This window comes from Apodemus sylvaticus, chromosome 4 (genome assembly GCF_947179515.1).
Source record: "Apodemus sylvaticus chromosome 4, mApoSyl1.1, whole genome shotgun sequence".
Lineage (NCBI taxonomy): Eukaryota > Metazoa > Chordata > Mammalia > Rodentia > Muridae > Apodemus > Apodemus sylvaticus.
In genome coordinates, this window is record NC_067475.1 from 115,579,716 (window position 1) to 115,590,725 (window position 11,010).

An 11,010-nucleotide genomic window follows, 5' to 3' on the forward strand; every position below is an offset into this window, starting at 1 on the left:
GTTTTCAGGTTCATGCCTCATACATTAAAGGATAAAATTCGTGGACCACAAAGGATGAGTCTCAAGGAAATGTCTACCATAGGTTAAGCTTTCAAGCAAGAGAAGATGGAGCTCTTCTGTATACAACAGAAGCAGGTCCCCAAGGATGGAATGTCACTGAGTTACTTACAGCAGAAGTTGGGTGAGGCATGGGGACGAGGGTGAGCTGGTCAGCACAGCTGGCCCAGATGTCAGGGGTCTCCTCTCAGCTCCAGTCATGCAATCACATATACCCTCCAAACAAGGACGAGTGACACCAGGGACCGGGGGCAGAATTCACTCACTTCTGTTCTTGTTGGGCTTGGAGGTGATTCTGTTTTAGAACTCTTAGGTTATTTCTATTTTCTCTTTTATTTTTTTTCTCTTCCTTTGGACAGGGTCTAGCTGTGTATCCCAGGATGACCTCAAACTCAAGTTATTCCAGCCTCAGTTGCTCAAGTGCCAACATTAAAGACATATGCCACCATACCCAGCCAAAATGTTGGCCTTTATAGGTATAAAACACAAGGATACAGAAAGCAGAACTTTCACCTCTCATACAATCAATATGTATTTTTTCATCGCTTAATGATAATTTCAAATCAGCCATTTAAACCATTTTATTATGTTTATTTCAAAGATGTTAGAATAAGTTTTCTTTTTGGTTGGGAGAGGACCATCTTATAAAATGGGAATCGTGGGTGGTCCGACGGAATATGCCTTATGAAAAAGATAAATCAAACATTAAAATGATGAGCAGCACCTACTTTCCAAGCGCCTTAGTTAATCCTTGGAGATGGGAAACTGTTCTAAGGATGTTGCATCAACACTTAAAAGCCACCTGGGTATAGGGTGTGATGCAGGGGATTCTTGATTCAAAAGAGCTGATGGTCCTTTTACAAAGTGCTTTATTTATTCCTGGGGGAGGTGGTTAAGTCGTAAGGAAATTCCAACTCAGATACTTGTGGGTTTACCGCTGCCAAACCTGGGAGAGTCAAAGCGAAGCTAAGCCTTATAAAAGGAGTCTTGCCAAAGCGCTTTATTTAATCCTAATTGTGGGTTGGGAAACTGAAATCCTTGAGAATAGACTTGTACTTGCTCTAAAATACCCATCATTAAAACCAATCAAATCCAGCAAGAAAAGCTACATTTCACATAAATGTTGTATGCTCCTAAAAAAAATTTTTTTAAAGTGTTTTCAATTTTGTTCATGTGTTCTGAATACTGGCTAACATACTAGCCCCAGATATTTGGACAGCTTGGCTTGATTTGTAGAGTGTTTTGAAGTTTAGCTCATCACCGCCTCTAAAGGCGTGCAGCCTTGGGGGTCTATCATCACGTTTATTTTTTCACTAAGCATATCCATTTCTCTCGTTCCTGGCCCAGATTCAGGATGCAAAATCCATGGCTTTCCAAACATCTGTGGATGTCAGCAAGATCCAAATCTGCTTCAAGAGCTCTATGATTCTCTGTCTGAAGCATCATGTTTTCTCCACGAAGCGCTGGTCCAAGGTTCTTTCTGAACGTGATCTCTCCACATCCTTTTCTGGGATCATTGGGAGAAAACTTTGGTAGTGAAAACCAATTGCAAGGTTGTTGATGCTTAAAAGATGGGATTGATTAGTGGGGACATCTTGAATCATGTCCAGCTTGAGGACAGGTAGGAGAGACGGTATCCATTTACCAAGCTCATCACTGTAACATCCAACTCTTATCTACTACACACAACTGATGGTTCATTGCTGCAGCATCCTACTGGGTCCTGGTGTTATTTCTTGTTTACATGCTCTCTACAGGGAACCACTGAGAGGAGAAGGGAAAGGCAGGTAACTGGGTACCACTGATAGTCATGAAGTCCTCTAGCTCTTCAGGGTACCAATGACTAGAGATTCTCTCCCATGAGAAAGATAAAACACCAAGAGACCTGTATTGGACACACAGATTTTGGTGAATACGCTGAGACCCACTTGGAGTTTCATGAATATTGTGTGCTCGGCTTTGCATCACTATAATACAGTATTTAAATAACCTGGTTTATAAAGAGAAAAGGCTCATTGTGATTTGCAGAGTTCTTTTGCCTAGATTTATTTACTTTTACTTTATGTGTGCCTGAGTACATATATGCATACCAGTTGTATGCAACTCCTGAGGAGTCCAGAAGAAAACATGGGATCTTCTAGGACTGGAGTTATAGATGGTAGTGAGCTGCCATGTGGGTGCTGGGACCTGAATGCTGGTCCTCTGCAAGATCAATGGGTGCTCTCAGCTCCTGAGCCATGTCTCCAGCCCTGGGTGATAGTTTTATAAGTTCCATTCCATGATCAATTTGCCTGCTAGCTTGGACAGTACCTCATGGCCTCACCTCTTCAAGGATCTACAGTCTCCTAATAGCACATCTTGGAAACTCAATGCTTTAGGACACAGTGCTTTGAAGAATACTCAAGCCCCAACTGATAGCATATATGTAATATAACTTTGTCTTTGATGTTTGTTAAGTGGGGCCTTTTTACACATCAAAACAAATTGGTTATTTTCTCAGGCTTTGCTCTCAGTAGGTGATAGGAAGACTTGTACTCTCAATTACTTCTCTAGTAAAAGTGACAAATTTAGCATGAAATTTGACTCCCTTTCACTTCCTTGTTTGTTGCCAATAATTAATATGCACAACAGAGAGCCACACATTCTAGCGTGAAGCTATCCGCATAAAGTGTGGGACTTTCCCAAATTTCAGTTGGGACAGGTGACATCAGTCATGGTGTCTATTTCAGATGCTTCCCAACTATCATAGCAGGTAATACAATAGAAAGCTTCTTAGCCCGGTTCTGAATTGCAGCTAAGATTTAAGTTTTAAAAATATGATGTAGAGCTGGTGGGATTGCAAGCTAGTACAACCACTCTGGAAATCAGTCTGGCAGTTCCTCAGAGAACTGGGCATGACACTTCTGGAGGACCCTGTTATACCACTCCTGGGCATATACCCAGAGGATTCCCCAACATGCAACAAGGACACATGCTCCATTATGTAAATAGCAGCCTTATTTATAATAGCCAGAAGCTGGAAAGAACCCAGATGTCTCTCAAAGGAGGAATGGATAAAGAAAATGTGGTATATTTACACAATGGAATACTACTCAGCAATTAAAAACAATGAATTCATGAAACTCTTAGGCAAATGGTTGGAACTGGAAAATATCATCCTAAGTGAGGTAACCCAATCACAAAATAACACACATGGAATGCAATCACTGATAAGTGGATATTAATTAGCCCAGAAGCTCTGAATACTCAAGACACAGTTAACATATCAAGTGATTCCCAAGAAGGAAGGAAAGGGAGGGCCCTGGTCCTGGAAAGTCTTGATGCAGCAATGTAGGGGAGTACCAGGACAGAGAAGTGGGAGGGGGTTGATTGGGGAATGGGCAGAGGGAAGAGGGCTTATGGGACTTATGGGGACAGGGAAACCGGGAAAGGGGAAATCATTTGGAATGTAAATAGAGAATATAGAAAGTAAAATAAGATATATGATGTTGATTAAATATTTATTATTTGCCAGGCAAAGTTTATACTAAACACTTTATACATCTTAACTCAGTTAATACTATACTTTCCCCAACCTTACAGATAAGGAAGTAAAGCTACTCATGTGTTGCAAGTCCATAGAATATGCCATAGGATAAATTAATTTCAAGTTGGTAATCAATTTTAGTCATAGAAGCAAGGCAAGAGATGATAGAAATAATAGTTTTATTACTGGTAAAAGAGATAAGAAAAAAAAAAGATTCCCCAGCTCTGCAACCGTGCTGATGTTTCTCCCAGGACACAATCTGTTCTTCTGCAGACATCCGCAGGCCATTGCAGTTTTCTCAGAGAGCAAGCAGGCTGTGGATCACAGGCAGCAGGCATCCGCCTTGCAGGAACCTTAAGCTGACAGCAGGGCCAAGAAAATGAACTGAGCATGTGCAGTTCCTCCTCAAGGCTCCACTGTCGCACAGCTTCCCCTCATGTGGAAAGAAGAAAAACAGGGAGAGAAGGTGGTCATCGGGGGAATAAAAACTTAATAATCTGAGAACCCAGATCCCGAGCCTGAGAGGTTCTCGGAGTGCCCTTGCCATGGCCGCTGCCACCATCACCACCATCATCTCAAGATCCATTTCCTGATATCAGATGTGTAGACGTGAATCTATACATACAACAGTGAACACCGTGAGGATCACAATCCTCAGTTATATTAGTTTTCAACATTTTATTAATAAAATCTTTCAAACATATAACAACGTTAAAAGAAGTTAAGAGGTTATGTGTACATTCTGAAGCATGTGGATCCATTTAGTCCACGGTGCCCATGGGAAGACGCAGAAGAGGAAAGGGGAGGTGTGCTTGGGTGGGGTTGCAGAGTCTGGCCTTAAATGTGGGTCCTCACTGCACACCACAGACTGGAGCCTCAGTGATGCGCATGCAGGAGACTGATAACAAAAGTAATTACGAAGACTGAACTTGTAGTAGTCCTTGAAAAGCTGCAGTCACCAGGCAAAGGACCGTGGAAGTGTTTTTATGCGTGTTATCTGTGCTTTTCCAGGTGTTTGCAGATGGTACTCTTAAAGTAACAGTCCTGATTTCGTAACCATGCTTTATGCTGGAGCTGTTAGTAGCAATCACGGGAATAATACAAGTCTAATTTTGAACATCTGCCTTACAAGGAAGATGGCAAATGTCACCATATGATACACATGGTTATGATTTTTTTCAAATCCTACAATTAGTGCAAACATGTGGACTCTTCCTTGAGTCATGTTCACAATACTGAAGATCAGAGTGTTGAAAAGTACAAACACCGAAACATGGGTAACGTTTTCACGTTGTAGGAAGAGAAGTCCCAGCTGCGACAGAACAGTCTCTGTCGAGCATGCTTAGTGATACAGGTTTGTGGCAAAAGGATCAGGCAGAGTTTGGTGAATTCACTGGTGATTAATTATAGCACGCACCAGTTATCATCGCCTCTGTGTGCTGATTGGGCCGAGCCTATTTGTATGTTATCTCAGGTCTTTAGAACAACTCCCAAAGAAACCGTCAGTCTAATGTTTGGCTGAAGATACCATATAGGCAGTTGTCTATGGCCATACAGTTTTAACGACCACACACCAGAAGCCACAACTCTCTGACTCCAAGAAATTCATGCTCTTCCCCTTTAGGCTTCACACTGTGTAAGGTAGACTAAGGTAATTTTAGTCTCTCAGTCTTAGAGCCTTGATCTGGACTCAGTAAAGAAATGAACTGCCTAGATGATGAATCTTGTTCTTTTCTTTTTACTTTTCTCCCAAACAAATCCTTAAACCTGCATTTCATGACAGCACCGTAACCCGCACCACAGAGAAACAATAATAGCGATAATAGAGGTCCCAGTCACTGTTCTGGTGCTGTGAGGAGACACCACAACTGAGGCAGCTCTTAGGAAGGGAAGCATTTCAATGGGACTTACTCCATTAGCATCATGGAGAGGGGCGGGGTAGCACGCAGGCAGGCAGAAAAGGGCCAGGCACTTCCGCTGAAGACAGGTACTGGAGGGAAAGATCTAGAAGGATACTTGAGAATGTGATGGAGGGTCAGGCAGCATCTTAGAAGGTCTCTGAGAAGAAATGTAGGAACAGAACTTAGGATAGTAAAATGGGCTTATTTTAATTTATTCTGTTTACTACATTTGGGGAAAAAGATGCATGCTGCGGGCTCCAGCTCAGTCTGCTTGTTACCTCAGTCACCATTTGCATCTAAGACTATAAAACTTTGACTAAAGATCATTTTTTAAAACCTTAAATTCTTCCAGGTAACAGATTGCTTTCTCTGAATCATTCCTTTTTTTTTCTTTTTTCTTTTTTTTTTTTTTTTTTTTTGTCGTTGTTGTTGTTCTAAAAAAGAGAGGAGGAAAATAGTTAAAATTAGCCACCTTTTTATAATGCATTTGCTGAAACCAATTAGTAATTATTTTTTAACATAGCAGTTGGTGTGAGAGGGGTGATAATGTATTTACAATATAAACTTAGCATCATTAATGAGATTGTTATTTCTATATGAAAGCGAGGCTGTTGGGAGCTGTTCCCTTGATGGTGGAGCAGCAGACTATTTAGAAGACTCTTAAGAAATGGCCCTGCAATAGTTTTTCTCTTAATAGTTAATGTTTTGAGCCTTCAAATAGCCACAGAGTATGGCTCCTGTACTGTAAAATACAGAGATGGATCAAAACTCCTGGTTCCTGGCAATGAATGTACCTTTTTGTACTAATTCTTATGCAATCTAATATTAGCCCTTTCCCTTCTAAATTCCCATATTTGGATTCAGAGCGAGACTTTCTTTTTAATTCCTCGTTTAGTCGATGCTGGCACTAACTTAGCTCCCCCTCTGTCAGTTTGATATTCTGCTTCGGTCTGACCTAATTCTACTCAGGCAACGAGCACTTTTTGGTCAAAAATAGTTAAGAGCAAGGAGAAGAGAGGAGGGGTGGGTAAAAATGCCACACCTCTCCTGCACGAGCATGTGTGTTAAGGAATCTGCAGCATAAACCAAGGCATACGTTGCCTTTTTGGCATCTGCAGGAAGAGAGGTTCTGATCCCAAGCTCTGAAGATACACAAGTCCTTTAATAGAAAGTAGCATCGGGTTTGTGTTTAGTCTGTGTGTCTGCATATCCTCCTGTGTACTTTAAACCATCTCTAGACACATTCTCATACCTTATACAATGTAAATGCTTTAGAAATGTCACACTGCTTAGGGTTGAAGGATGGGGGGAAAGCCTAGGCAGATGCAATACAAATGCAGTATATGCAGGAACATTTCCCGATTGTAGTTGTTAGAATGCACAGAAGCAGAGCACACAGAAACAAATAGCGGTTGTATTTTTGCAATAGTCCATGTTCAGGGAGCACTAAGTTGCCCCGTTTTTCAGACCTGTGGTTAAGTTCAATTCACCTCATTATGCCAACACACAGACGCATCTTCTGAGTGAGTTTAAAAGGCAGAAGAACCGGAGTTGGTGGTTCCTGCCCTTGGTATGTGATTCCCAGTGTCCTCCCAAGGACCAAGCTGACTGTCCTTGCTTATGAGTCAGGTGTCTCCAGATGCCCTCTTTCCATCTGTGTGACATGCCACGGGGACTCTCTCATGTTCAGTAAACAAAGGACTGACCTTGGGCTCTGCCTTCGCTGTGCCTTCTGCTCGCTGATGAAGAGGGCACATAGCACACAGCAGGCAGCCAAGGAGTCAAAACATCCCTAACTCAGCTCGGATTGCAGGAGACAGAATTTATCATTATTTTTCCATTTTATAATTCTTATTTTGCTTTAGAACTCCATTCCCAAGGATAGCCCCAGACTATCGCTTTGCTTTGCATGAGACCATGAGTTGGCCGCCTGAAGTCCTCATCAACCCTTTTTCCTTACAAAAAGATCAGTTTCCCCAAGCACAGAGCCAGTCAAAGCTTTTGCTTCCCAAACGCCCTCATAGCTGATTGTGAACATGTGAGGAGATTCTGGCAAGCACAATGTAAGCTAAAATATGTTGTGGAAGTTCCAGAATTCTCCCTCACCCCAGCTTGCTGCCTGAAACACTGGCGCCCTCATCATTTACCTAATTATAGCTTTTTTACACCTCTACTCTATATTCTTCAGTGAACTATATCAAGAACAACTTAAATCAAGGACTATTTTTAAAAGCTGCAATGGTGTGTGTGTGTGTGTGTGTGTGTACACGTGCGTGTGTACGTACTCTCATAGGTGTACATGTACACCCTTTGGGAACATCTGTAAGGTTGTAGAAGTAATGAAAGAAACAATATTTAACACGAAATGAGTGTGAATAAAACTAAGTTGTCAGGAAAGAGAGAAAATGCACAGTACACACGTAGCCACAAGTCACACACACAATTCATATTTATTAATACATGGCTTGACTGGATTTCAAGACAGGTGTTTGTAACTGGACTCTGGCTGCCGTTTTCTTTTCTTGTCTCCCCACAGGAGTCTTAGCACACATTCATCCTTGACACTGTGCAGAGGGGGTGAGACAGGGCAAGGTTGGTTGCCCCCCTTTAGAGACACAGAGAGCCACGGATGTTCTGTTCCCGGCTGTCTCTGAGAGAGAGTCCCTCAGGAACTCAAAATCCAAACCAGACACCGTTGTTCCCTCTTTCCAACACCTGGTACCTCCATCTCCAGATTAACTAGAAAGTTACTGGGATGGCTCCTTAAAATAGAAAAGAAATCATTAAAAGATTTTCTAACAAATTCTTTCTAAACATCGAGCTTCTTTAAAACACAGGAAAGGATGCAACTATCTTTGCAATGCTCCTATAATACACATAAATGAAAGAGAATGCCCCACCCATTGTAAAGGATACTGACAAAATTCAGTTTCCCATAATGGCACTGATTTCAACAAGAGTTAATATAATAGCATTCCCAGTATTTAATACAAAATGTTTCAAAATTATGGCAGATAGGGAATAAAGGCATGGATACCAAGCATCTTTATCTCCCAGTGACAATATCACAACCTGACATCTCCATCCTGTGATAGCTAACTAAGCCTGGGCCCCACCATATAGTTTGCAGCATGTCAGTAGCTCAAAAAAGAGTGATTTGGAGAAAGAATGTTTCTAAAGGATTTTCAGTATTTTGTAATAAGTACAAAGATAGGAATGGGCTACAGAGTTGTAGCTCCCGCCCCACCCCCACCCCTGAGCTGGGGAGTTGTGAATGAGAAGTTATAAGTGGCTCTTCTTTGAAGACTTCTCTGTAGAGAGAAGCGGCTAGCTATGATGTGTGCCACAGAGGCCTGGCCACATGGGAACTTTGCTGTGTTCCTCCAAGCTCAGGAACGAAGGAATGAAGAAGGCAAGAGGTGGAGAAAACACAACAGAGATTGAGCTTTGACGGTTCCTTGATGCACTGTGGAATGCTGGACAAGTCTGAGACTGATCACTGATCGTTGTGTGGGGAAAACAAATTTTGTGCTACAGCACTAAACATTGGGGTGTCCACAGTTTCTGCAGTTACCTTGTACCCGACTAACATGGTGGGCTGTGGGTCACTATGCAGCCTTCCTCTTCCCTCTGCCAAGGCCAACATCTCTCACATACGAGGATTAACAAGAAGGCTCTCTTTTAAAAAATGTCTTCGCTTCTTTGCTCGTTATGCTTTTTCTTTTTGACATTTTCCTGATACTGTCTGCTTCACATCATATGTTGATTTAGCAGAGAGGGAGGGTGATGTTCTTACAGAGGTGAGTTGAGGGCTGAGCTGAGCCCCAAGGGGCTCTCCCATGGTGTCCTCACTCCTATGAAGTTTACTTTCATCTCAGAGCTACCAGGGTCATACTCTCAGGCTGACTTGTCAGTGTTCTGCAAGGTCGGTCAGCAGGGAGATGACTTTGCACAAATGGGTCTGGGATCTTTGGGGGCAGGAAAGCACCAGGGGCTTGCTGCATTAAGGGGCCTGAGAACATGTAGGAAATCCAGCTTCACTGTGTTCAGTATCAAAGGGTTTCAAGAGGTTTAAATGTGTCCCAGTCCCCTGCCCCGTCCCCCTGCCTTCTGCCTCCTTGATGTTTTCTGAGCTTCTGCCACACAATGACTACCATTTCTATTCTTCTAAGGAAATTCAAACACTACAAATGGCAGCAGTCTCTTTTGTGTAACATCCCTGCAATTTAGGTCACCTGTAACTTTTAGTCCCATTTTGTTAATAGGAAAGTTGCTTGAGAAACCATCTATCTTAGTTAGGGTTTTACTGCTGTGAGCAGACACCATGACCAAAGCAAGTCTTATAAAGGTCAACATTTCATTGGGGCTGGCTTACAGGTTCAGAGGTTCAGTCCATTATCATGAAGGTGGGAATATGGCAGCATCCAAGCAGGCATGGTACAGGCAGAGCTGAGAGTTCTACATCTTCATCTGAAGGCTGCTAGCAAAATACTGTCTTCCAGGCAGCTAAGATGAGGGTATTAAAGCCCATACCCACAGGGACATACCTACTCCAACAGGGCCACATCCTCTAATCCTGCCATTCCCTGGGCTGAGCATATGCAAACCATCACACCATCTATGCTGGTGCTTTTCCATTGCACCCTTGAGGTCAAGAACCAGAATGAAGGAAGTCTGTTCCAAAGAATTCAGATAAATGTGGATCCAGATGTTGCTGTGTTTCTGGTCACTTTCATGCCAGGTCATCTAGACCAGACCCTGAGAGCTGCATACAGGGGACCAAAACCTGGTTGGTTACTAATCCATCTCAGTTGAAGACCAGCCCCAAGGTGCTATGACATCAAAGAAAGGTAGACACATGTATAATCACACACAGTGCAATGTACCAGGCATTTCCTGGTAGAGGTTTGGTCCTTGGCAAGGCCAGGAGAGTCCATGAGGCTCAAAAGGAGGAGGGAACTGCCTTCAGCTGATAACAGAATTAGTCACATTACTCTGTAGAAAAGGTGCATATTACAGTGTCTATTACAGTTAGCTGAGAAACTATTGGGAAAATAGCAAGGGTTATTCTGGACAACCGTAGTTCACACATGATAGCTGCAGTCATGTCAAGCTGAGCTCGTACAGATACAGGTTTGTTGAAGTTTTGGTGTGAGGGGGGAAGGATCCTTGCTCTTATGGCTGCTGTTTTAGGATGATAGTGATACTCTGCGTGCACTGTCCTGAGTGGGCCCTGCTTCTAACTCTTACCTGCCGTACAACTTAGGGAAGATAATTTCCCTCTCGATGCTTCAGTTTCTTCTTCTAGTCCTTGGGGGATGCAATGGTACCTTCCTCATAAAGCTTTGAGAACAACATGAGATGAATATATATATATATATATATATATATATATATATATATATATATATATATATTCCTTGACAGAGCACCATAATAGTAACCATTGATTTATATTGACTAATACTACTAATAATTAATGTTACTAGTAAAAAGAAAATTGCATTATCTATTGCATTTAATATA